The sequence below is a fragment of the Meleagris gallopavo genome, chromosome 6 (assembly GCF_905368555.1).
Source record: "Meleagris gallopavo chromosome 6, MGAL_WU_HG_1.1, whole genome shotgun sequence".
NCBI classification, from domain to species: Eukaryota; Metazoa; Chordata; class Aves; order Galliformes; family Phasianidae; genus Meleagris; species Meleagris gallopavo.
The window spans coordinates 32,980,995-33,008,427 of NC_139409.1; the positions used below are offsets into that span (position 1 = coordinate 32,980,995).

A 27,433-nucleotide genomic window follows, 5' to 3' on the forward strand; every position below is an offset into this window, starting at 1 on the left:
AAGCAGCACTGAGCTTGCAGTCCTACAGGCAATCTTACTTAACCTCCTTCTTCATATTCATTGGATGGACTTTACCCACACTTTGGAGAACAAGTGCTTTGCATTGCATTTTCTTTCTCTGGTATTTGATATAGCAGGAAGAGCTGGAAAGAGTTTTTTTGGTGTGTGAATGGCTTATTTTGTAGTTGGTCCTGGAGACTTAATTTTTACTTTCTGGAGATGAGAAGGCATCAACAGCTTTTCATGTTCTCATGTATTAGGGCTTACTTCATCCATGTGGGAAGTGCAGTCTTGTCCTGAGTGGGGCTGTTGCAGCAATTTAATAGCAATGCTGTGAAACAGCCTAGGCCAAAGGATGAAGCATGTATATTTTGGAAACCTGTTTCACAAATTAGTTTTACATAGTTTAAACGATATACGCCTTAAAATATTTTGGAAAATTAATTTGGAGGTACAGATGTACAAATCCTATTTAACTCTAGGAACTGTAGTAGTAAAGCTCAAAGAAATTCCCTTGTATGGATCTTATTATATAATGTAATATGTAATGGGCCTAATTCACCCTTTGGGTGTCTTTAATGGTGTCAGCACAGTTTTGCAAGGGATGGATTTGGCCAGGGGACACCAACACTATAAAACCTTACTGTCTTCCACTGGTATTTCTCCAAAGCTTTACTGAGACGTGTCACTGTGATATATTAACTCCTTGTACTTTTTGATGACTCTGACTTAGTAGTATGAATATTGTTTTGTCAAATGAATACATACTGACAGACTTTCAGTTAGGGTAGTTGTTGTAAGAGCCCCTCCTTTTCCAACGTATAGAAATGCTGTCATTTGACTACATATATTTGATCTTTTAATACCACGAAGAATTAGCAACACGTAGGAAATGAAGAACGCCCAAGGCTGACCACTGCTTTCCACATCTCTTGCCATCTCCACACCCTTTTGCAATGTGAGCCTGGAGGGCCCGACAGCTCAGGAGAGGCCCAGAACTCCTCTGTCAGCCCGAGGCAGCACCCATAGTGCATGGTGCTCACCCACATGACATGGTGGAGCCCTCTTGCTCATGCACAGTCAGCTGTGCTCTTGGGATGGAAGCTAAGCAGCCTCATCTATTTCTTCTGCTGAGATGTGGTGGCCTGTTGCATCCAGCGAATATGCAAAATAGATAAGTTTTGACTGCATTACTCTCAGGGGTCAGCCAGCCACTTGTGCTGCTCTGGGACCCTTGGCGGGGTCAGCTGATCAAGGTCCGGGTCTCTACATCACCAAGAGAAGAAAGTTTGAGGGAGAAAGTGCACATCAGGTTACCAGCCCATGAGCAGGAGAAATGTATCCGCAGAGAAATATTTTGGTTTCCATTCTGGAAACTTCATAGAGGGTGTTTCTGCTGTGTATTCAGAAGCTTCCTTAGGGGAGAAATGACCTGTAAGTTGTCTGAGCATAACAAACTCTGAGCTGTTTTTCCTCTGATGGCCTTTGAACTTTGCTAAAGCCATCTTCAAGCATTAATGGAGCACAGTCAGGGTTAAACTGGGGGAGATGTAAACCAATTGTCAGATCTTGCTTTTGATTTTGTTAATACTTTTTAAAAATTGAACTAGGCTGGAATTGTTTTGCTTGCTTTTTCAGAGACTGTGCTTTTGTTTGGTCCTTTCTGAGTCATCACCTGTCTTTGCCAAGACTTTACTGCATCTAGGAAAAGATATACTAGTGATGCACCATGGAATGCACAAAGCTTTTGTGTCAACTGCACTGACCTTATGATCCTTCCAGCTTCATTTTTTCCCCGTATCTGCTCCTGAGCAGGTCCACGTCCATCTCTGTTCTGAGTGTGGAAGCACCAAGCCTTGGCACTTTATTGGCATAAAAGCTCAGCACACTACTTCAGATACATTTAGATTCATCCTTTTACCTTTCATTAAGGTACATAATAATATGTAGTATGTATAAATATATGTATAATCTCTTCAGTGATTGCCATAAGAATAAGGGAGGGAGAAGTACACACTGAAGAAATGTCTTGTCTCTATGAGGAATACGTGAAAGAGCAAAAGATGCTAAGAGAAAAGAAAGTTTGGCACTTTCTATTTCCTTCTCCTCTTTGTGTGTGCCATGAGGTCATGATTAATGGCTTTTGTGATGTTCAGAGGGCAGGAATCAAGTCTGTGTCCAATTCAGGAAGACCTCTGAATTGGCTGGACCCAGGGGAACCCGCAGCTCAGGTCTGGAAGGACCCGTGATGTCATTTTGTGTGGCCAGGGGGAACACAGCTATTGCTTTTTTAGGCTTTATTCTTGGATAGTATTAAGGTGTGTGGGGATATTTTTGTCCTCCTAGACACATTTGAAAGATTAATTCTGCTCTGAGCAATGGAAAGATTCCCCTTTCCTTGAGGGAGGCTCTTTAGACCTGGGGGAGTCTCCATTTCCTGTTGAGGGTGTGAATGCAGAAGTACCACCAGAAAGACTCCAGACTTTGCTGATGCACTTCTAGTGATGAAAACTGAGTTCAAAGAAATGGAAAACTGTAACTTTACTTGAAATTAAACTACTATGAGATAGAGAAATTTGCACAGCAGAGAAATAGGATATTTTGACATTTATTCATGGCTTTCACGGGGTATCTTGGGCTGTATAAACTCACTGCTATTGTGTTAGTGAAATCCTAGATTCCCTGAAGCCATAACTGTGACTGGGATTTAACTTCTTTTGCTTTGAAGAAAGAAGAGAAAAAGTAAATTTATTACACAACCAATGTAGCTCCCATCAGTTCCACACATAAAGGAATTACGAAGAAACAGAGTAAATGGTCAACAAAAGCATAATTTCTTTCCAAATGATGTGCAGTTTAAGAATATGTTTTTCTATATAGAAGGGGAGGTGAATGCCTTCTTTTTCTTCAGTCCTTTTGTTTCAGTAAAAGAAGATGCTATTGAAGACATGCTGGATAGTCTGTCTGGTGTCACTAAAGAGCTGTGCAAGAGATACACTATCTCTTTTTTGCTTTTAAGCTAAATGAATACATTTAAAATTCATGGATAGTTTAAGCAGTGTCTTCTCAGTGTATCTTATTTTCGAGCATGCCACTAAGCTTTAACTCAGAATAATTGTATGCTGTGTTTATAGTTCAGACTAGATAACATTTAGTTATATTTACCTATTGTGCTTGGCTAATAGATGACAGACTGAAAATAAAACACAGGGAACCCAGACAATAAACATCCCAATTCACAGTCAGACTATAAGTCTTAGTGCTTCCTTACAGTGTGATTTCAGCATCTAATTAAGCAGATGCTCAAGTAGTTTGGGGGCCCAAGTTTTAAATAGTATGTTAAATTACTGTGCCCTATCAGAATGAGTTCCAGGGCCAAAATGTAAATTTATAGTAAGGAGCAAATATTTGAGATGAAAAATATGACATAAATTAAACCACCTTAAAAAATAAAAACAGGAATGAAGTGTTACCAAGCTGAAAATGCAGGAAATGGCTATACATCTTACCTTGGGGTAGCCTATTTCGGAGAAGGTAGAACAAAGAGTATGCGTGAATTTCATCATCAGTGCTGAATTGTTTTATGGAATTATGTTACTGTTTTGCATTCAGGCATTATCCTTATTACTAAGCTGGAATGTATCCTCTCTTATCCTTATCAGAAATGTTCAAGTCAAGTGTTTGTCCCAGTGCATTTTCAGGCATGAGGAATAGCTTGTGGCATATAATTTAAATTAGATGAATATGCTAACTGATGTGTAAATGATATAAAAATCAGAAATGTTTTACACATTACGTTTCATTAGAAATATCACCGCCTTAATTTGCTAACTTTTTTACTCCTGAGCAAAGAAAAAGATTTCTGGATTTGTAAATGGAGCTGAAACCACTGGTTTCGCAGTATGAGGGCCACCCCGAGCACAATATTCACATTAATCTTTCTCCTTACACAGCCCGCTGGAGCTGCCTGCCAGAGCTAATGAGTGGATTCTGACTCCACCGTGTTAGGCTGCTACAAAATACAAAGGCTGGTCACAAATTAAAGTTTGTCTGATGGCTTTAGATATAAGCATTAGAAAAACATTTGCGGAACAGCAATAATTAGTTGGCTATCGAGGCAAGTTTTACTTACAAGATTTCTAGGGAGCATTGAGGCAAACGTGGCATTCTGTGGGAAAAAAGCCTGTTGCCTGTCTACTAATTAAGAAAAAGCAAAAAAGATGCTTTAGTAGCACGACTTCTAAAGGTAAGACCAAAACACAGCATTACTACAAAACCCAAATAACCTCAGTCTTTAATGCAAGCACTGTAGTGCTTCGGGAATACCATTTTTCCTTAAACAAGTAACAAGAAAGATCTCAGCAAAGAGATGTTCCTGGCTTGGATCATGCCTGCACAGATACAGAACTTAAACAAGTGGATTCTATTTTAGCTTAAACCTTAACAGTTAAATGAGAAGAAGACTCACAACTGGCGCAGAGGAGCTCAGCAAATCACCAGGCAGCCTCAGCGGCTGAGACGCTTTCGTTCTTTAGCAATGAACTCATACCTTGTGCTTTTGTATTCTCGGGGAGAAGAATCCGTAGTTCAGAGAGCTGCTAGAAACAGCATGGTTAAATGAAGCCCAACAGTAAGCAATTCGTGTTACTGAAGCATGTCATTGAAACTTGGCACAAGTGCTGGCTCTGAGCTTGTGCTGTAGACTTGTTTTAAGTGCTTGTCATCCCATAGATACCGCTGCAAATGTTCTGTACTGTCTCTCCTTTCCTGCGCTGTCCGGGAGAGTGAGTAAAATAATAAGTCTCCGCGTGTTCATCTGTTTTACTTTGAGTTTTCTGTGCTTTTGTTTCAGTAGCATGGCTGTCAGATGAATGAGGTTGTATCCATGCCAGGATAGATGCAAAACAGCCCATTACTTCATTGTGTGGTTGGTTTGCTTGTTTGTTTTAAAAGTTTGCATGTACTCATGAATGCAAGGGGATGATAGCATCTAATAACCGTAGTGCTGGCGAGAGAGATACAAACTCACTCACACAGCCTGCCAAGGTGCCTCTCGTCTGACTGCAACTTCTATTTTTCCCCGCACTTGTCCTGCCGCTGCAGCACGGAACTAGAGAGCAGCTTTAAGGCACTCAAACCTGGCATATGTGGCAAGACCACCAAATTAATCTTCCTTTTTGATGCGATTAAGTTTTGACTGCTGTGTTGACATCTCTGGTGCCAAGCCATTGAGCAGAGGTTTCCTGCTGTGAAAGTCCCCGACTCCACTTCTGCATTGGTGCAATGGGAGGGATATTATTCCCCTTCCAAGCTGATCGTTCTGGGAAAGATTTTAAGAGGAGACTGCCAAGAGCAGAAAGTATGAATAGATTAACAAACACTGGTAATCCCTGCTTTGCAGAAAGAATGGCTTGGTTCTTTATATTTAGATGCTTGTTTCAATAGTGCAGAGGAATGTAAGAATATCCTAGAAAGCTGGTAAAGGTTTTAGTGCTTCACTGTCATTTACCTATATGTGAGAGTATTAACTAAAGGTGTTGTGATAAGGGCTTCACCGGGCGCCCATATCGTGCAGGCACGGAGTCAGGCGTTGTGCGGGATTTCTGCAGGGCAGCTGGTGGTGTGACTTCTGTGACCCGGGCAACAGAGGCTGGTTGCTCATTAAACAACCCATTTTTAAAGGGTTTATTTACCAACATTAATTAAAATACCTGTAGTTACTAAATTATCTCATTAGTTAAGATAATCCTCAAGGTTATTTTTCTTTTATTGGGTTGCTAGGGGTACATAATGCATCAATACGTGTAGAAGTGTTCAATGAGATTGCCAGATTTTTTGAAAGATAAATAGTTTTAATGCTTCAGAAGTAGAATCCAATTGGCAAAGGAATTGGCCACAGTCTAAAAATGTGACATCATTCTTGGCAACTGATAAAGATATATTTATGCTAACAGACACTATATAAAAAGTGCACTATACTACCTCTAAGCGAAAAATCTGTCTAAGAATAATGAAATGCCTTTTAATTGAGAATAGTTTTTAAAAGAAGTGCAATTTACTGACCAGCCTTGTGTGAGCCTGCTTAATACTATGCATTTGTTCTTTTCTGTTTTTTATTTAAATGCATTCAATACATGTGATGTACTGATATTTTTAAATCAATACCATCGTTAATAGATAAATATAATTATTGTTCATTAATTCTTCCATCAAATCCATGTCTGTGTAATAGACATACTGTAATACTCTTCTTGAGTCCAATGACATACTTTGACTTTCAGCAATTACATTTTAACTTAATTCCAATGGCTGATTAAAACCATGTGTATTCAGGTTTAGATAGATGTGCTTGCTATGGGGTTGTTAAACCTGCAGAAAATATGTTTTTAATAATCCATTAGTATTTAATTAGCATGCAGTAACTGTCTTATTAAATCTGAATTAAATCTTTATTTGAGGCGTGTAATTGAAAGCGCCACTGGGTAAAATCTAATCTGACAGGGATGAATTTGCTTGGAATAACAACTCCAAATTTTTCTTTTCTGAAGTTTGCAGGGTCATCCCAAACATTTGCTTAATCATCACAGTGGAATCTTGCAACAATCAGTTTTCTGCAACTGCAGCATTTGAAATGCTTTTTGGGTCAGAGTTGTCATCTTTTGAGAGTTCCTCCTGATTTGAAAGATGATTCTCTGTGTGGAAGATGAAGAATTTTTAAACCTTTACCAGATGCCAAAATGTGTGTAGGGACCAAGTGAATGTTCCCCACCAGCCAGGGAAGGAGGGGAGCTCATTTGCAACGCACACCATGTGGTCAGGTGTCCCTCGGTGCCTGAGCACACACTCAAAAACATGAAAGTGAGAAGTTTTTTTTGGTGACTGTACCTCTTAATAATAGCAGAGTTATTAGCACATGTTGCTATGTTTGAGTGATCACACAGCACAGCTGGTTGGAGCAAATTGCAGTAAATGGGACTATTTACTTTACAGAAATTATGACACTTTTCACTGTTCAGCAATAAGAGTGATCCAGAATCCATCCAGAAATGTGAACTTGTAAGTACTACTGGTGGATTTGCTTCAGCGAGGCAGCTGTAGGCGTCTGTGTAAATTATCAAACTGTACTGCTTGTAAAATTCTAAACATCATTGGTTTGAGATTAATAGCTACTCAGATCCCTGTGAAGATGTGTTTAATTAACTGGCTAGCAAATTTATAGCAAAAATCTCAGATCTGCTTTGCAGAATCCAAGTCTGCTATTCCCCTTTCTCATTACAACCCTGTCTCTCTTTGACAGTAAGTAGGAAACTGCGAACACAGAAAATGCAAGATATGAGATCTGTGATCTATGCTTCATCAGGTGAAGCACAGGAGATAATTTTTCTGAGATGGTATGTATCAACTTCAGTCTGCTCTGGGTGCTTGTCTCCATGGACATCAAGGCCCCAGTTGGGAACTAACCATTACTTTGTTCGTATAATTTCTATTGTCTTGGTGTTGTCAATGTTTTTGTGAACCTGAGGAGGCTCAGCAGATAGCGATTTGGCTGCAAGGAATGGAGTAGATTCCAGATCACTGTCTGGGGAGAGCAGTGGGCACAAGACTGTGGTTAGGAATGGAGTAAGATTGATGTGGCTGGAGGGCAGGGAGGAGCAGCAAAATATTTTCCTTATTTCCTAGCCAGCAACAGTGTTGGCCAGCAACAGCTCAACTGTTGAAAGACCTCAGTTCCTGTGTTGTGATGGACAGACTGACCACGTTGGGGTCAGTTCTGTCCCTACCCTATCTGCCTGCGAGATGGAAATTCAGCTCACTCCTCCATTTTATTTACAAGCTGAGGAGAATGAAGGTAAACGAGCATCAAAGAAAGATGGAAAGAGGGAACTTCCTAGGGGAAGGACTAAGTGTGAGAGGAGCTACAGGCAGAAGTGTGAACTTTGAAGGAAGATGGAAATTTGTGAAGAAACTGGCCATAAGGAGAAGTGAACACAGAAGGTCATCAGGGTTCACTTGAATTAGACCAAAGAAAATTACCTGTCAGTGATGGTAAGAATTCTTAGGACTACCATAGCCAGATTAAAATATTCCTTTTATTTGTGTGCATTTATGACAAGGTCATGACAAATGTACTGTGAACATAAATTGAGATCAGTTTGTCTGAACTTGGACACTGCTACCGGACACCCATGCAAATCAGACCACTCTCACTCTGGAGCAGTGAAAAGTCTCACAATTTTTGTAAATAGTTCTATTTTGCTGCAATTTTCTTCCACCAGCTGTGTTCTGTGATGGGCTACGTGGAGCAACGTGTGATATAACATCAAAACCACAGGTAGCAGAATTCAGCAAGATCACCTAAGCCCTGCAGTAGTAACCACCTACATGGTGATACACTTTACTCAAATGACTAAGCCCCATGGAATTGTTTAGAGTCAACACTGAGATATTGGAATAGCAAGGAGATAGCTAGGGAGAATGGCTGAGCAGAGGAAATAGGGTGCAAATTTATTTAATTGCTCATCTTCATCATTTGAAATTGGTGTATGTCAGGTCTAGCAATGCAAACTATCTGCGGTTTATTTACATGGCCCAATTTGGGACATCTGTCTAAATCAGAAACCAAAGCTTATAATAGAGTTAATGGAGCACTTATATTAAGAGCTAATTACAGTTTAGATTCTATTCATAGCTCTCTGGAGGCAGCAGGAGACCAGTGGCAGCTGGGGCTCCCAGCCAGGTGACTGACTCCAGTGGTGCGAATACACTCTCAGCCCAGCTTCAGAAGGTTCATCAGTGGTACATTCTGCTGTGTTCATTGCTATGTGTGCATGTGGCTGAAAACTGCACGTCTCTGAGAGGGGCACAGTAATTGCTTAATGAGATACCATATATCTCTTAGTATATTTGCATGTGCTCTCTTTCCCATTCTGGCTAATATTTTTAAGCAAAAGAAGCTGCTGTGGAATCACTGAGATCAAAGATATTAACATGGTTATCAAAGAAACCACTGCACGTGGTTCATTATATATGTTATTTTCACTGCCAGTCTATAAAATTGGGATTGTTAAAAAATAAAAAAAAGTCTCTCCAAAATTGCAAAAAGTAGAAGAATTTGGCTTTCATTTCTAATCAAACAGGCTAAATATTCATGTTTATGTGCCTAAATGAAACTTTTGTATGCAGTCTTCCACCCCATCTGCATGAATAGTAGCATTGTAACAGGATGAGGTCACTGCAGAAGGGAAAGTGAGGTAAGAACACAGCTGAATCTACAGCCTCTCTGCTACATGGTGCACCAGCTTGTGCTTGAAGGCACACGGTGTTTTTCCCGAGCCAGAGCCACTGCGGGCACTGCCTGCAGAGCCGAATACCTCTCACAGAGCTCTAGATGCATTCCTGACTCTACTGTATGGTCTGATGCACAGTATATGGTTTCCTCTGCTTTTATAAACTGCTCTTCAGAGACCTCTTTACACATCGAATGTAAGTGAAAATCCATATGGTTTATTTTAAAGCCTTCATTTAAAAAAAATAAACAGTTATCAGGCCTCATTCTGCTCTGACTTATGTGGCGTAAATCCTGAGCAGTCCCTTTGTAACATTCGCTGATGTTCAGGATTTATGCCAGCATCAGGGAAGCAGCGTTGGGCCCATCAAAGGTTTCTTTCCCCCTCACTCTTTTAAAAAGAAATGACTCAACTATATAAAGACTGATGGCTTCCTATTGGCGTCACCTTTGTACCCAGTGGGAACTCTTACAAATATACAGTGTGGCACATCCTGGTGTGCATGTCTGAGAACCAGGCAGGGGAAGGGCGACATAGCAAAGCTGTACTCCAAAGAGTGTGAGATTTGCTAAATCTGTATGTCAGTTCATATTTTACCTATTCCTTGTATTAACTTTAAAAGCCACATAAACAGGTTGCCAAGGGTACACTGGCAAACTGCCTCTCCTCACCCACCATCGTAATTAGAGCTCTGAGAGCTTGGAAAAACCTGCCTGGTGAGCAAGCTCTTCTTGCCCTTTTTCCACAAGTCTCTCCAAGCTCACAAACCTGGGTAGAACTTGGAGCAGCTGCTGTTTCCAACAAGACTGTCCATCCTACTTCACCACCCAGAGTAGGAGCCAAAGGGGCTCTGCTTTCATCCCACGCTGCCTCTTGGCGCTTCAGCTTCCCGGTATGGCTCCATGAGTTCCCGATGTATTTGTCTGGAAAGGAAACGACATCTTGCTCAAGGTCTCCTCTGCCTCCCCACGTGGAAGTGAACCTGCTGCTCTTCTTGACTTGGATTTACAGGAGCTACATCTTTCTATCTCACATATCAAACTCTAAATTCAAGGTCAGACTAGTACACCATTTGTGTGCTCAAGAGTAGGCACTCCGTATATTTCTGCTGAAATATCTGCAGAGATGGTTTCTGATTGAGCTACACAGCAATTTTGGTTCTTTGTTTTCTCCTTTGGTTTTGTTATCTATTGGGTTTTTTTGTTTGGTTGGTTGTTTTATTTTTTTTTCCCATCACCTCACAGATAATGCATTGAGTCACTTAAAAATATTTTCAAAGTAAATTCAAGAAAGTTTTAGAAAACCTTTCAGGCTAATTTGATACCTTCATCTTTTCCAGCACTGGAAAACCAGCTTGGAGCTGGTGAGGCAGACAGAAAAATTGGGATATTTCCTTAGGAAAATGCTTTTCCTAGCTACTGTGTATCTCCCTGAGCCCAAACCCCGTTCAGCCTGGGTTGCTAAAGAGGACCTCTCTGAAAGGAGGTTGTAGCGAGGTCGAGCTTGGCCTCTTTTCCCAGATTGCAGCGATAGGTAATGGGCTTAAGTTGAGCCAAGGGAGATTCAGGTTGGATATATGGAAAAATTTCTTCTCAGGAAGAGGAACAGACTGCCCAGGGAGGTGGTGCAGTCACCATTCCTGGAGGTGTTCAAGAACCTTGGAGATGTGGCACTGAGGGACATTGTTAGTGGACATGGTGGAGATGGGTAGGTGGCTGGACTATGTGACCGTAGTGGTCTTTTCCAACCTTAATGATTCTATGATTCTATGACTGATGTATAAGGGTACTCCCTAAACAGGGCTAAGAAGTCTTTTATTTCTTGTCCATGTCTTCCTGAAACATCAAACACACTTTTGCTCTTCTCTCCCCTACCAAGTCTGATTTACTGAACAGCACTGGTAGTTTCTCACATGTAGTTTCAGGCCCACGTGGTGTCGGAAAATCTGAATGTGAAATATCTGCAAATGTTTGGCTGAGAGCAGCTCTGGTACTCCTGACATCTGCACTTCTCTTGGAGAGAACTTTTAGGGGGTTTGGGATCATACTGGCACAGGAGGAGAGGGAGGGAGAGATATGAGCCAGAAGATAGAGTGAGTGAATGAGGGACTAGTGGAGAGTTGAGAAATACCTAGAAGTTGGGTAACAAGTGAAGCAGGAGCTAGAAAGGAAGAAAGCATAATTGCATAAGACCCTGCAAAAGGAAAAGAGACTCCAGAGGGATCAGCACATAGATGAAGCATCTGGGTAACGCTTCAAATAGCTACTTTCACTGGAAGCTGGGTGCACAGCAGAAGGTGTTTTTAGGGAGTGTAGTGCTTGTACTTCTTTCCAGTCCTACTCTTTAGTGTAACTTGGCTCTGACCAGTTGAGGAAAAGAAAGGTTATGAGGCAGAAGGGAGAGGAAACTCATGTAGCTGGTGGAAGTGTGGGTGCTGCATTCCCCTTCCTCTCCTTCCTCTTCCTGCCCTTGGCCACCTGTCAGCTTCCCCTTTCCCCCCACACACAACCTCACCCACTCCAAACTCTCCTTTGGTCCTAAAATGCTTTTTCAAGCCCTGCCTTTTTGTACTCTAATTGTATTTTCTGGTGACTGTTTTTTTTTTTTTTCCCCAACTGCCTGTGTCCTGTTTTCCTCTGACTTTGGCATGGCTGGGAGGAATTCAGACACTCGCAGCCTGAGCACAAATAAGCCTTTTGCTTCCAGGTCAGTAGTTCAACTCTAGCCCACAGTTCACAAGCTGGAAAGGGTTTGGTGCTCTGGAGCCTCTGCCCGAAGCACTGGTTGGTGGTCTTGCTGAGCTCCAGAGCAGACAGGTGTCCAAAGGGCCACCAGTCCTAATTAGCATCCTTGCTGGCAGCCCCACAGTGGGGCCGAGGGCTACACGGGCACTGAGCCGGCAGTACCCTGCCTGGGTGGTCCGGGAGCTGGCTGGCAAGGGGACGGGGCTGCTGCTGTCATGTTGTGCCTGCTCCGTAAACAGAGACGTTTAGCTTTGAGCCGCTGCTCCCACAGCTTTGATTTCACTTGTTGTTTCTTTTTCCTTTTTGTACCTTTTTTTTTTTTTTTTTTTACCTTGAAGTAATTAAACTTGAAGAAAACTAGTGGATTAGACATGTGGAGCATTTATAAAGACACAGCTCAGAGAGGGGAGTCTCATTTGGGGGCCAGATGGAGATGAGTATACTGGTGATACTGGGAACAACTCTCTCCAGGGGTCTCTCCAAACTGTTGAATTTAAATGATTTTTGTCTCCCAGGCACTGGCAGGCAAACTGCCTGCCTGTCCTCACTGAATTCGCCCTTGTGCTAGTGCAGGATCAGTGAATGCAACTTGGAGCAGGGTTTTGTCTTGGTTTATGATCTTCCTGCACCACCTATCTGTTTCTACCTGCATGATAGTTTCATAAATAAATAAATAAATAAATCAAGCTTTGCAGGATTTTTACAAGCATCTCTGGAAGCTGCAAGAAATCTTATTTTAAATAGGTATGCTTGTGTCCTTTTAGGAACTTCCCACTTTCCAAGTGATTTGTATTCATCCAGCCTCCAGGCATGCTGATCCCATGGTGGGAGAGGGTCATATGGTGCTGCAGGGCAGCACTGTGACTGTTGATGGTTGCTGCACGATGTTCCTTTCCTTCTGCTCCAGCCCTTTGCATGTGTAATGCAACAGCTCAGGTAGAATTGTTTTGAGTTGGAATAGTCATCTGGTCCCTCTCCCCTGCAGTGAACAGGGACACCTACAGCCAGATCATGTTGTTCTGAGCCCCAGCCAGCCTGACCTCGAACGTCTCCAAGGACAGGGCACCCACCACATCTCCAGGCAATCTGCTCCAGTGCCCAATTCTCTGTGCTCACAAAAGCAGCTTGAGCAGAACACAAGAGTTAAAGAAATCATGAGTGCTCAGAAGTGTCCTGCCTGATGTGCTCACAATCTTCAGCCACTCTGTCAAGTTGTACGTGTTTTCATATTCCCGAGTACCAAAAGTCACTGTCCAACTGACTTCCGTCACTTTTTTTGTCCAGTTGTTCCAGCTGTGACTCTGCCCCATCATCTTTCAAGTAGTAAAAACAAACCCACAAATGGTTCCCCACCTTTGTTCTGCTTTTGTGACGCTGTTAATCCAAATTCCACCGAGGCCTCCCTGGGTCCAGCTGCTGCCTTTGGATTGTTTAACTGTTACCGTGGTGCTGTCAGTGCAGGATATTGTAAAATTTGCTTTTTGGCTTAGCCTAGGTTCTAGTTGCTAATTGTGCATTTTCATCCACAAGTGCCAAGTGCCTGCTTTGGAACATAAAAACATGACTCCCCCCTTCCATATGCTAAATTCCTAGCTACGTAGTAAAGATTGATTGCACGTGTTTATGTGTAATTTTAAAATGGTTCTTTCAGGAAGTGTATGGTCTCTTAGTGGCAAGTTTAAAACCCTTTAATTTTACATAAGTTTATTTATATTAGGGAAAAGGGCCTACAGTACTGAGCAAAACCCCATGATATATAGGGTTCACCCTGAGAATTCTCAGAACAATTTTATATATTTTTATTCCATCAATATGTTCTTTCACAGCTACTAATTAGCTTTGTTAGTTGACTTACAGAAAGGCGTATATAAAATGAGGAGTAAGTAATTCTACAGCACTAATAGTATTAATGAAAAGCACGAGGTCTGGAGGCAATTGTAAAAACACTGGTTTGACCAAAAAGTAATTCTCATTTGAATTAGCATGATTAATTACATAGCTTTTCCTTGTCACAGTGCACTGAAATCAAAACAGTCAGAGGGTTTTAAAGCTTTCGGTGCATAATTCTGGTATATATTATATAAATTATAAAAAATGCATATATAGACTAGGTACACATATGTAAAACTATAAATAAACAGGAAACAGTAAAATGCAGTTCTATTTCTTGTTGATTTTTTTCCTGTTTCCTTTAATTGCCTAGGAAACGAAATTGGCTTTGGTTGCTTGTATGTCATGTAGAGAGCTATTAGAATACCACAGCTTTCACACTAAGTGCCCAATTGGCTTACACTCCCTATGCATTCATACAGCTTAAGCTATTTTGCCTGGAGGGCTGAAAAAGGAATCACTTTGGTTGTTTCTTTCACAGTACTAACTATAGTATTTGCTTTCTAAATACTCTACATACATCACTATTTGCTGCTGCTGAACATGGGCTGAAGGCGCGTTTGCTGATATGTGTAAGAGGATGGCAGAGGGTGTCATCACTTCTTGCCTGTGCATGTGCAGACCCAGATCATGATTTTTTCTGCTTTCAAATACCACACATCCTTTCAGTGTTCCTGACATGCCCAGGTTTCTGTAGGCCTGTGGTATGCCATGGGTGTTTATTATGTGGAAAAAAAGGAAATCCTGCCAATCCACATCACTAATGCAAGTTTGTCAAATGACATCAGCAGCAGAGGAGAATTTAGTTCTTAACCACATGCAAATAGGTCCCAGACTGTTGGTTATGCCATGATGTCAGTTCTGATTCCTCATCCATTATTTGATGGGCTTCAATGTGTAAATGCCAGATATGTTCTCCCTTCCTTTTCTTCCCCTCCCACACAGAACTTCTGAGTTTGTTTTGATTTTATTTCTAGAAAACGTGTTTTAAACAACAAACATAGCTCTTCAGAAGAAGTTTATCTCTGGGATGATTTCCTACACCAGGTCTTCTAGGCTTTGCTGTAAGTTTGTGTTATTCAAAGCAGTCAATTACTAGAACAGTTTGGATGGTAATTTCCCAAGGGACTGAACTAAATATGCCTAGCAGTTCCAGTGTTCTTTATCATGAATTCACATTATCTTTGTTCATACAATTTACCATGTCAGCTTGGCCATGAAAAGCGTTCAGGCAGGTCAGCCTGCAGGTACATAATGACATGACAGCAAATCAAGTCATGTGCTGGTGAACGTCAGGTTAGATTTTACAGCATGTCTATCTGTTTAAAATGGCACAGGTCTCCAGTCTACATAATTTGGAGTGCTGGGACATGGAAGTTGTCTCTGCCAGGTCTAGAGGTCAAAGCCAGCAGAGCTGTTAAAGGAGTGACTCTTGTCACCTAGCGCTATGTGTCTAGTTCGTACTGCACTATACTCTTCCAGTAACCTGTGATGACTTGCAGGGGATAATTAATCCCCGAGACATGGGATGTTTTGCCCTCTGCAGAGATAATCTAGACATACTTTAGACTACTGACCCTAATTTTAGATTAATTCTGACCTTTATGATCAAGTAGTTATTACTCTCTAAATGGTGATCACTTCCATTTGAAAAGCATTTCACGCCACTTTCCTTTTTACTGATATCTTTCCCACAGGCACAAGGAGGGCATTGGCATCTGATGCCCTTCTGAGCATGGGTGCACTCCTCTGCCTACATCTCCTTGGGGCTCCGCCCTAAGTGACAAGAATGAGATTTGAACCTGGGACTTTTTTATGACATCTGAATGTAGCCTGGCTTGATTTTTTTCTGGGTGGGACAAGATGGGAAATAGGAAAACTTATACAGATGTCACTGGCAATTTGATTTCTTTCTCAACCGGAGGTCGCTGGGTCTCTTAATTTCACACAGTTATGCATACATCAGTTCAAACCATTTCCTTATAAGGTATTATGTAAATAAAATTTCCAACTCAAGGGAATATAAATCTATTTGCAAAGGCTCTGAGTAAATATACAGTACCAGCATAGAAATCAAATTACAGGGATTGATATATTTCTAATCATGCTCAGTTTAAGTAACTGAGGTACTATGAGCAAGTGAGAGATCTCCCCTAAATCACACAGATGTAATTAATTAATGTCTACATTGCCAAATAAAGGAAAGTATTTTGACAACAATTATTTGGAACAATTATGAATTGTTCTATCTTACATCCCCAAAAGGCAAAAGCAGAAATGTAACTACAACACATGGCAGTTTTTCCCCTTATTTTTCCTTTCTGATCAAGTCCTAGCACTCACATAGTCTCTCTCACTGGGATAAAAGCCAGAAACATTCCCTTTACAAGTGACTTTAAACTATGCATGAGGTGTGTTTTTTTCCTTTTGTTTCATGGAAACATCTCTGTGCTGGCAAAGGGCTTAAGTTGAGAGAGTTGTTCTATAAATGCTGTGTTGCCAAGGTTTCAAGACCAGGCCTAGATGGTCCATAAAATGATTTCCTCTTAAACATGCATTCTGCCGTATTAAAAACAGAGGTTGTGGCCATCCGTTGCTTGCAATGATGGCAAATCCCTTTCCCTGGGGGATTTATGGATGGTGGAGGGATCAGCCGCTTGCTGATCCTTTCCTTGTCTGGAGCTCCGGTATGATGGCAAAACTGGGCCTGAGTGCTGGCTGGCAGGTAGCATGGGGAGGTGTGGGAATGTGCTCCTGGGATATTTAGGGGCATCTCCTGTGTCTGCTGTTGTGCAGTCATGATGGGGACTATGCCAATGGCAGTGTGCTTATAGGGAATGTGCTGCTATGAAAGTCGATAGGGGACAAATCTATAGCGGGCCCTTCCCTTCACAGTCTGGGGCAGTTCAGGTGGGAGTGCTCATACCTCCAGCTCGTCATGGGAGGGGGTCTGATAGAAAATGTTCAAGGCGAAAGTCTGCGAGCAGCAGGGCGTACTCCGAGCAGGACTTAGCCTTTAGTTGCAATTTGCAGATACCTGGAGTCATATTCTGAGAATTTACTGCAAGCCCTGGCTGGAGAACTGCACATTGCTCACTGTCTGACAGGCAGCTGCACTGTGACTCGCGTTGAGCTTGGCACCCGGCACCTGGGTCAGTGCTGTTGTGAAGATGGACAGGTGCAGGTTTATGAAATTGTGGTCAGCCTGGCTGGATTGAGCTGTCCTTCAGCAAAGAAACCACTACTTTATAACACAGACCCTTCAGGGGGTTGTATCCCTCATTCCCTTTGCAGGTGGAGTTGAGAGAACTCTGGTCTCTCTTCATGTACCACCCCCCAGCTCTCAAAACATCTTTGCAAATTGATAAATAATTGCTGGACTAGAACAAATCTCTGCGGATTATTGGTTTGAGCAATTCAATATAAATAATCCTTGTGATTAAATGAGTGTTTATGTAAGTTCCAGAACAGTGAATGGGGAGGTTGGATGTTTATTTCACAAACTTTATATGGTAAAGATATAGATTGCTGGAGGCTAAAAGGAGAATGCAATTAACCAAGGAAAGGAATTCAGAGTAAGAATTACTCGTGTCTGTTTCAAAAGTACCTGGAAAAGCTTGTTGGGCACTTTAATTGAAAACAATGTTCTCATGGGTATTTATTCTGATCTCAACAAATCAACTTGGTGTGGCACATGTTATGTAGGTTGAGGTTGCTCAGTGCATCTGTTAGGCAGCTGTGTCTTGTACTTTAACTTCTCTGGTGTAAAGAAGTCAGTTACACTTACATACGTTGAGAGAAATTTTCATCTGACCCTGTTTTTACATGCTTGGAGCCTCGCTGCAATTCTGGATTAGTTCTACCCTATATAAAATTCACATCCTGTTTGTGACATAAACCGAGATGAAAATATCACTTCTTTCTTTACTTTGAGGAGGAAAAAGAGGAAGGCCAATTCACACTGGGCTTGATCCATGCTGAAACCTACTGGCATTGTTCCTCTTTATTTTATGCCAAACGTATATTAAAAACACATCTGCTATCATATTTTTCAAAATATGTTTCTCCTTTCTTTCATTTTGTTATCTTCAGGAAAAATTTTGGTATTAAAAGAGTAGAAAACACAAATCAGGCTACACAACACTGTACAAACTGGCTTGCTTGCAAATGTAGGCAAATTATAGCTGACCAAAGTAGTTGCAAGTTCCTCTTCCTTCGTTCCCTCTCTGCCATAGGGATGGGCACACCTTGTGACTTGCTGCATTTCAACAGCAAATGCTGTAAGAATGACAGATTGAATGACATGTCAGAAACAAGAGGGGTTAATCATTCTTTGAAAATGCTTGTCTCTTGCAGGGACTATAAAGGATGTGTAGGTAACAGGTTCTGACAAACTTTTTGGTCGTGGCAGTCAAGTAAGATAAGCTTTTATGTGAGTGATGCTGGATAAAATAGGCCAAACCAGTGCATTTTACCTCTGCACAGATTGGCTGTTAATATAGAGTATGTCTGTACAGGAAACAATTCCAGCTTGATTCTATTTTGGGGATATGGTGTGATTGCCCATTAATTTTCATTGGAGTTGTAGGTGTTTCATTGGAGTTTAAAGAGAATGGATGCTGTACACGATATCAAAATTGTGGGCTTTTTTTTAATCTATCTATAAGTATGAATACAGGAGAATATATGTTTTTGGAGTCACTCTGCTAAGAGTCCTAGCAGTAATTTACTAGTACATCTCAGCACCTCAGAAAGGCTGTGTTAAGAAGCAGTTAGTAAACACGCATTCAAGAGTAATTTATTTCATGTGTTATTTGACTTACTCCCTTTCCACAAAGGTTGGAGGCAAAGTATGTGCGGATGTCAATGGGAACAAAATCAAGTTTATTGTTCAGAATTCAGACCCAGGTTTCACTTCCTGTTAAGTTCAAAGCAGTAGATTATAAAGTCTTTACCTACCATATTACTCACTATTTTCGCTGGTGCTTTTGTCATTTAATAAAAAAATCTTTCATACATTACCTAGAGTAATTGGAAACTGGAGATCCATAATGCTCCTGCTATTTCCAAGTTTAAGTTGTCACCTAGGAATTTATATCTATACTTAAGATAATGAGATTTAGTGGGGTCATTTTCACTCAGTGAGAATTATATAAATTGTGATTACCCACTTACATTTTATGTGGCTTTTACCTTTTCTTTCATAGATAAATATTTTATATTGTATGTTACTACTCATATTCTTTTGACAAAATTCAGCATATACTATTCATTTAGACAATGGCAACAGCAAGAGATAATATCATTTTTCTGCTATCCTTATGTTACTCATTGGAGTGCTGTTTGGGGTTGCTTGATCAAAAAGAGCTGAAAGCATAAGTTGCATTTCAGTGCTCTATTTACTTTTTTCAGATGGTAAAAATGGTCTTGCTGTATTACAAGCAATGGCAGCAAGCACAGGCCATCACAAGAGGCAGTTAAAGCAATTGCATTATCAAAATCACATTTTAAAATTCAAAGCAACAGAGTAAGTTGCAGTATATGTGATCATTCCCTGAGTGTCTTTTTAATTATCCATTGCAATGCACATATGTTCAGCTTTTTTAATTTCTTTTTTTTTCCTTCAAATGTAAAGAATTAGATCCTCTCTCTTCCCTCTCTTTTATAATATTCTTAAGTAAACTCAGCAAGTCACTGCTTTAGGCTGCTTTCTCAGTTTTATAAGTCTGATCCTAGTAAAGCAAGCAGATAAACCAACTGGGACTTTCATCAATTCCATTTTATGCATTTATCATTCTTGGTCTGGAATCTAATTTGTAGATGAGCTGAGCTTTACTGCCATTTGTCCAGACACTGTGGCACACTGGAACACTAATTTTGACTGGAGCTACATAGACTCATACAGGAAAACGTTTGCTAGCAGGAAAGATGAGTCCTGCAGTCTTCTCGGATTTACGCACTGTCATTACTAGAAACTTCAGTGTTGGTCAGCCTCCCAGTGAGCACGTAAGTGCCCACTGGTGGGCAGCTTTAGGGACATTCCTTTTTTATTTGTAACTCGAAACTTTATCCACTCCTACATGTTCCCGACACTAAAGGATCTGAGTTCAGCACACAAATGACACTGGGAATCCAGGACAGAGAGGAAAATTCTCTGCTTGCCCAATGCAAAGTAGATGAGGGGCTGTATTGGCACCACTGCAGATACCAACTCCTTGTATGATTTTATATCCTTTCTCAAAGCCAATCTGATAACTAACGTCAGAAGGATCTACTAGCATGGTGATGAGGAATACTGGTATACTCCATCCTTGCTGTAGAGGTGGCTTCTGTATGCATGTCCCCAGTGGGTTTTTCCTCTGATTCAAGAGGACCACGTTGCACCAGGTGGGAAGATGTTAAATACCCAATGTGCTGACCAGTACCATAGTTTCCTACCATACCGTCTAGCTGTGACCTTGTGTACTGTCCCTTTTAGTCCTCCCAGATCTACCAATCGCTGCTGGAGCGAAAGAAGGAGCATTGCCCTTACCTTTGTGTTTTGTACTGTTGGTGATCTGTGGTGCTCTGAGAAAGGTCCTTGCTGAAACTTTGCCATACAGTTTGTAGCAACGAAGAAGGAGAAAGCGTTGTGCAAAAAACATGCACTGACAAACATTCAAAGGATCCGAAACTCCTGCTTGCATTGTATTTTGACAATAGCCCTATTAAATGTGAATCATTCTGTGGATTATTCTTATTACTCATTCACCTCATATAACAGGTTTGGTCCAGGCACTGCTGAACTCTTTCCACTGACTTTACTGGCACTGGGATCAGGTCTGCAGCGCCATATTAAGGCCACTGCATGCCTTCATGGCCATTATGGCCATCGTTCCACATAACACAGAATAAAAATACTGAAAACTCATCTCTCAATATATGGTAGTTTATTTTTTACTTTCTTTAGGTTGGCTTTTTTTTTTTTTTTTGTCCAATGAAGATTGACTAATATTTCTAATAACAAGGACACGTATCCTCATAATGATCAAGTTGTTTAAGTATTACAAAGTATAAAAATAATCTAATGACCTTTGGAGAGGAAGTGTGTAGTTTTGTTTTTTACCATGTCCTAATTTGACTTCTGGAGATGAAAACCAAAAAGTTCTGGATGAACACACTCAAATTTAAAAAATGTTGCACTGGAATAAATCTATTGAAAGTATATATTTGGAAGTATTCAAATATAGTTGTTGTTAAGTGGAAATGGTGCAAGTCTCTTCACAATGTAAATACCACATTCAAGAAGTAAATGCAAATTCATGTATACTTCAGTAACATCTCCATGAGACATCTCTGCATGTAATATCCTGAATGTGTGTCTTTCTTTTCATAAAATATGGCCAAGAAATTGTGCCCATTAAATGCTAAATTTACTAGCTGGTGTTTTCTGAATCTGGCCCTTATTAAATGTCCAGACAAGCTTGTTGTAGTTTATTTTGTAGGACGTCTGGTTAGAGCATTAAATACAACAAGGAAAAATAAACTTTAAAATAAAATGGTTCAACGTTTGCCCTACTGGGATTTTCTCTCATTGATTGGATGGAAGCGGAAATGGGTCACTCTTTCCAAATGAATTAATCCAAATTTAAAAATTGGATAAAATCATTTTTGCAAGAGTAAACCTTACCAAGAAATGCTAACATTATTATTTTGATAGTTCATGTTTATGTGAAGTGGATCGGATTAACACAATACCTCAAAATTTTTCTTAGTTTCTTCAGAAGAGAGTACTTTCCTATAGCAGTTAACATTTACTTGTGAAAAGGATTTTTAATAACTTTGCAGCATCATTCAGTGAAAGCTCTTGCTTCCATTTGTGTTTTTTTTTTTTGATATGTGATGACCAACCTTTATTTCCCCCAACTAGATATTCTAACTATAGTTTCTCTTCAAATATCATGTGAAAATTTTAGACTTTAAAAGACAATTTTGTAGAGAATCACAGACTGTGCAAGTGCCATGCCATTGGAGGGGGGGGGAAAAAAAAAGAAAATCCGTTTCTTTAATTATTTTTTCCCTTTTTCCCATGCTCTGATGCCCTCAGCAAATTCTTAACTTATCATCAGAGTCAGCAGTGTTAGCAAGTAACTTCTTTATTTCTTAAGCAGCCTTGAGTCTAGCAGTAATTTCCACATTAATTTTAATTACTCACAGGTTTTTAACAATCTGAGATCACCGAAAGTCAGTATTTTTCCCTGCTACTACACAGTAACAGTGATAATATCATGATAGTTCTCAAGCTTTGCATTTCTCTGTATGATGACGATTGGATCGTCTTTGGTGCCCTGACATCTGAAATATGTCTGTAATACAAGCACTGTAGTGAAATTTTTTAGAAGACCTCAGAAATAGAGAGTTACTAAAAACTTCATGTGCAGTGGGACTCAGCATGCTGTGATGTTTTCAATAATGTGCTTCTGGTACATTGTGTGCTAAAATTCACTGCATCCCAAAGCAAAAGCCATCAGAGTGGTTGGATTGCTTCTTTTGTCACCCTCCCTCCTTTCCAATTTGGATTTTAGTCCCAAGGACTTGTTTGGTTTTGGTTGTTTTGAAGCAGCAGGTTTTGTTAACTTATTGCTCCATTCAGTCTTAATACACATCAGCTGTCAGCCTCTATCCTGCCTGGCTTTTGCCATCTTCCTCTTCCTAATGTTCATGATGTTTTTAATGCTCTGCCTACAGTTGCAAACACTGTCACGTCATGTTAAGTAAATTGGGTGAAACGTAACCGTTCCATGGTTTTGATTAGTCAAAAAAAACAAAATTAAAGGCTTCTTTCTATCAAAAAGTGGACTTCTGAGCCACACTTCACTGAAAATGAAATGATTTCCCCTTAAATGGAAATGGAAAAAGAATGAAAATGTATGCAGTGATAATTGCTGTGGTATTGTTTTGTTTTTTTTTTTTTCTATACATGCTTGCCCCGTACAGCAGTGGGAGCAAAGTAGCATCCTTGGCTGGCCACAATGTGGCTCTGTTGATAGAGCTCAAAGTTGTTCCAGCTCAGGAGTTGCTTGAAGAAGACAGGATGGTTATGCAAATATATAGTAATGTAATTATTATGTATCGGTATTGTCATAGTGCCTGAAGAGCCCAGTATATTGTTCAGAGAGTCTGTGGGTGGATGCTGAAGTAATAGGAAATTAACAATGACTGTGGGTGGTAAAACAGAAACCTAGAGGTACAAATTCCATGCAGTGGGAGATGTTCATACTAGCAGGATGAACCAGTAACACAAGCCCTTACTAAATCATTCCCAGAATATGTCTGTAGAACAGTGATTCTTCACATTTTTAAATGAGAATGACATCTCACAGCTGTGAAAAACTGTGCAGATAATATTGCATTCAACTACTGCGTTGATGGTAGGTAGGCAAGTAGGTAGTGGTAGTGGTGTGATAGGTGAGATGAACAGCAATTATTGTACAGTAAGTAGTACTTTATGAAATTATAATTTTGTAGTTCTAATTACAAACACATTAATTAGACACTAAAATGAACTGGACACTGACTTACAAGTAGAGCCCTGCCTATAGACACTGACCTCCCAGCTGCACAGGAGCAAATATATGTGTTTTCAGGCATTTCAGGGATCTCCTTGGTTGACTAGTGGTCCTCCAGGGACCACTGGTTGACTAACACTGCTCCAGGATATATTGGGTCTCATTCTATGGATGTCTGGAATTGACTTCTTACATCTGTGTAAAATGAAACCTTTGTTTCTCAGGTGGCAGCATGCTGCATTTTACACAGGTCCAAATGACTAACTGAGATGCAAAGGGACTTAGACATGCTGTACTTCATGCCAAAGCCTTTAGTGAGCTTGAGTGACTTTTTATACTAAAACCCTTTGAGGTGAAATGTAGCTTTGTACAGAGATTTCCAAACTCACTCAATACCTTAAAACTGGAAAGAGCAGATGATGGGGAGATGCAAGCACAATCAGGTTTGATTTTCACTGGAATGTCTCTTTTGTGTGACTGTTTTAGGTAAACTTTTATGGTCCTTCAGTGAATATCAGTGATCCAGGTTCAGTTCAAAGGAAGAAAAATGCTTTCTACCACAGGATTCCTGCCCCCTCACCCACTACACAGTGCTATATTTTTTGCTAAAAAAGAAAGAAGCATGCCAGCTGGATTTATTCCTGCGGTAGCTAGGTTTTCCTTGGAGGTTTCCCGTCTATATACTAACTAGGTTTGACTACACTTGGCTTATGAGCTTTTGCAGACATCCTTGCCAAAGTGGAATGACTGTAGGCAAAATGAGTGCAGCAGGGAGACAGAGGCAAATAAGTAGGAGTGATCAAAGTCTAGAGATTTGCTGGCAGACACACCTCCTTCCTACGCTCTGCATCCACTGGGTCCAGTGCTTTCCCTTCTCCTGTGTATGAATCAACACATCGACACACATAGTGCCAGAGCAGGGGGTGGGTAGGAGACAGCCTTAGCACTGTACGACAGCTGTTGTTTTGCCAGTATTTTCAGTAGGAAATTCAGGAGAAAACTCTCTTTCTGGACCACAGATCTCATTCAGGTTCACCAATGGCACTGGAAAAGAGAAAACTTAAAAGGGTTCCCTGTGTTTTTATTTTATTTTATTTTTTTTATTGCCTTTAATGCTATTAGGATAGAAGACGCAATGTAGATGTTATAAAAGGCTGGCTTTTAAGGTTTGGTGAAGTTGTCTGCTGCCAGTTCTAGTGAGACACTAGAGGTGGTAAAAAAGTAAATTTGCCAGCAAGAAACATTTATTACTCCATAGCAGAAACTGCTTCCTGTTGAAATGTCAGATTGGCAGAAACTCTGAAGCTAATTCTCCTCGTTTTCTTCACCAGGGTTTTACAGGAAGGTACTGGTGGGAGCTGATAGACGGCAGGGTAATGTTGCTGTTCTTTTAGAGGCTCTTTATTCTTGCTCTCCTCTCCCAAAGTAAGCAGCACGTACACACACTTTTAAGGCTTCTATTTTGTGGCAAAGACCCTAGAAAACAACGTTAACCCAAAACATACAAGGAGGCCTTTAGCCGGGACCATGTGTAACGTTATATTGCCAGCTGCCAATTTGCAGGGTGGTTGGTGCCTGATTTATAGTTTCACATATGGGCTTGAGTGGGTGGGTCACAGCTTTTTGGTGCCTTATTTTCCTTATTTTGTAACTCCAATTAATCATTTCACTGACTGTAGTCACTGTGTCCATCAGCAGGCTCCTGCCCTTGATGGGCAGCATGTTGGTAAATCCTCAAGCGCTGAGCTCCTCCGCTCTCTCTTCACCCCTCTCCTCCTGGTTTCCTTGCTGTGCTAGAGGAGGAGACCCTCTGCCAACTCTTTGAGCTTTCCTTCAGCTGCTGCCTTCACAACAACTATAAACGTTACCAAGCTCCCCCGTTGTTTTTCTACTCCATCTGTATACTCTATACTTGCTTGGAAGTGAACCTTATGGAAATTTCAGGCTTGTGAAAGCCTTCGCAGATATTTCCATTCAAACTGCCATGGTAGCAATAACACAGCGTGCTTGCAGCCTGCTGTCCACCTAGTGACCTTGTACTGCTTCACAATGGCTGTGGCCTGATATGCTGAGTTCCCAGCTTCAGGAGCAGTGAGGATCTGCTGCTGGATTTAACAGGGGACAAATGGGGTTCAGAGGGAGATCTTACAGGCGTGCTGGTCCAAATAAGGCACACATCTGGGTGTTTGCACAGATGTGCTGTTTTGGGCCCGGTCAATAACACATGAAAGGAAAGAAGGAGAGAAGGACTGAGTTCAACGAATGTCAGACACACATGCAGCAATTCAGCTCTGTAATCTGTGCAGTCAGTGACAACACAAATCACCCATTGTCCTTCACTGTCCTAAATGCCACAATCAGCATTTGCAATCTACTATTGTATCTCAGTGTCCTTCCAATGCTAATGCAAAACCACATCAGAGTCATATGCAAGGTGACCTGCAAAGTGCATATGTTATGCTATTAGTATAACCAGCTGAATTTCTGTGATGCTTCTGGTTTGGGCTTTTTGGACTTGAGACATTTGTAATAGAGAAACATAACCTAGCTGAAAATGTCATTCTTGTGGGAATAGCACACACATGGGTGTGCATAAGTCCATTAAGTTTGCTGCACCTCTTGCATGTACTTTACACAGTTCAGAGTGCAAAGACATAGCTTGTGTGAAATAAGCAAAATCATGTTCAAATTTGTGGACTACGCAAATCCTATTACCCAGATTATTAACGTTATCTAGTTCATTCCTGTTTCTTGGTCCAGGATACTGCTTTAGCACAGTATGTTGAGGAAGAAATTGAAATAAGGGAAGATAAAAGGTGTTCTGTGGTTTCTTCTTAATTGGAGACTAGAGGCAAAGTGCCTCCAGATAATTTCTCAAAGAAAAGTCATTGTCTTCTCCCACTCTTGTCATTAATCTCTGAAATTATTGCACAATTTCTGTTTAATGTGTTAAGATTTCTTAATATGTTAAGACAATGTGAAAAGACAAATTTGAACAGGAGGGAGCATGTTTCTTTGAATGCATAATTTTTAAATCTTTGTCTGAAGTCTTCATTTGTCTTGCCAGAACTTTTGCTGTTAAAAATTTAATCGAACTCAGTATAATTAAAAACATGTATTTTTGTAAGGATGACTCATCAAAAAATATAGAAACTGCTACAAATATTGAGAGCGATGGTCATTCAGATTTTGTCAAAATGTAAATGATTTAATGCTTGTAGATGTCCTAACTAACAGTAAAATCAGGGATTCCCAGAAGATAGCTCCCAATATATTTGCAGTTCCCTAATGCTTTATATGTTCAAAAGGCCTTAATGTTTTCACGACAGAAAAATGTAAAGGTATTGTAGCGAAACGTTCTTAAATGTAATAGAACACCTAAATGTATTGCAGTGCATATGTTTTGCTGCATTGCATGAAGTCTGTTGTATTGCTTCCACAGTTTGGGATCCCTTTTTCTAAACGATTCCTGGTTCTATAATTTTAAGTTGCACTAGTATAGCCCCCTTTCAATACACAGAGTCAACAGGCAATAATTTTGAAGAAAGATGTGAATCTGTGGAGTCCTCATGAAAGTTTTTTTGCTTGTTTTGGTTCATGAAGATTTAAAGAAAGGATAGAAATTAAATCAAAATAAAAAAAATCTATAAAACTATTGCTTTAATTTGGAAATCACTCAAGCACTCTATGATATTTCCTAGGTATTTCTTTTGTATTTACACCTACTCCAGATTATTTCCATTGATTGACTGACATGCATAATGGAGTTTCATACTTTACTACCAGAACTTTTGCCAGCTCTCTTGCTATGTTTTGTGTATTGCAGTCACTAGGTATAGCCACTAGAACTGATTTCTGGATGGATTTAACCTCGTGCTAGTGTGGAATAACTCACTTAGGTAGCCTTTTGATAGACTCCCAATTTCCCATTAAGAGGGTCACTAGCTAGCTTTGATTTTCCATT

The 27,433-nt window shown here is 40.4% G+C and overlaps 1 protein-coding gene across 4 annotated transcripts in view; it reads left to right on the forward strand.

Moving 5' to 3' along the window:
* Positions 1-27,433, forward strand: part of CREB5 (cAMP responsive element binding protein 5) — a 244,071-nt gene that overhangs the window by 189,405 nt on the left and 27,233 nt on the right. The gene's annotated exons all lie outside the window — the stretch shown is intronic.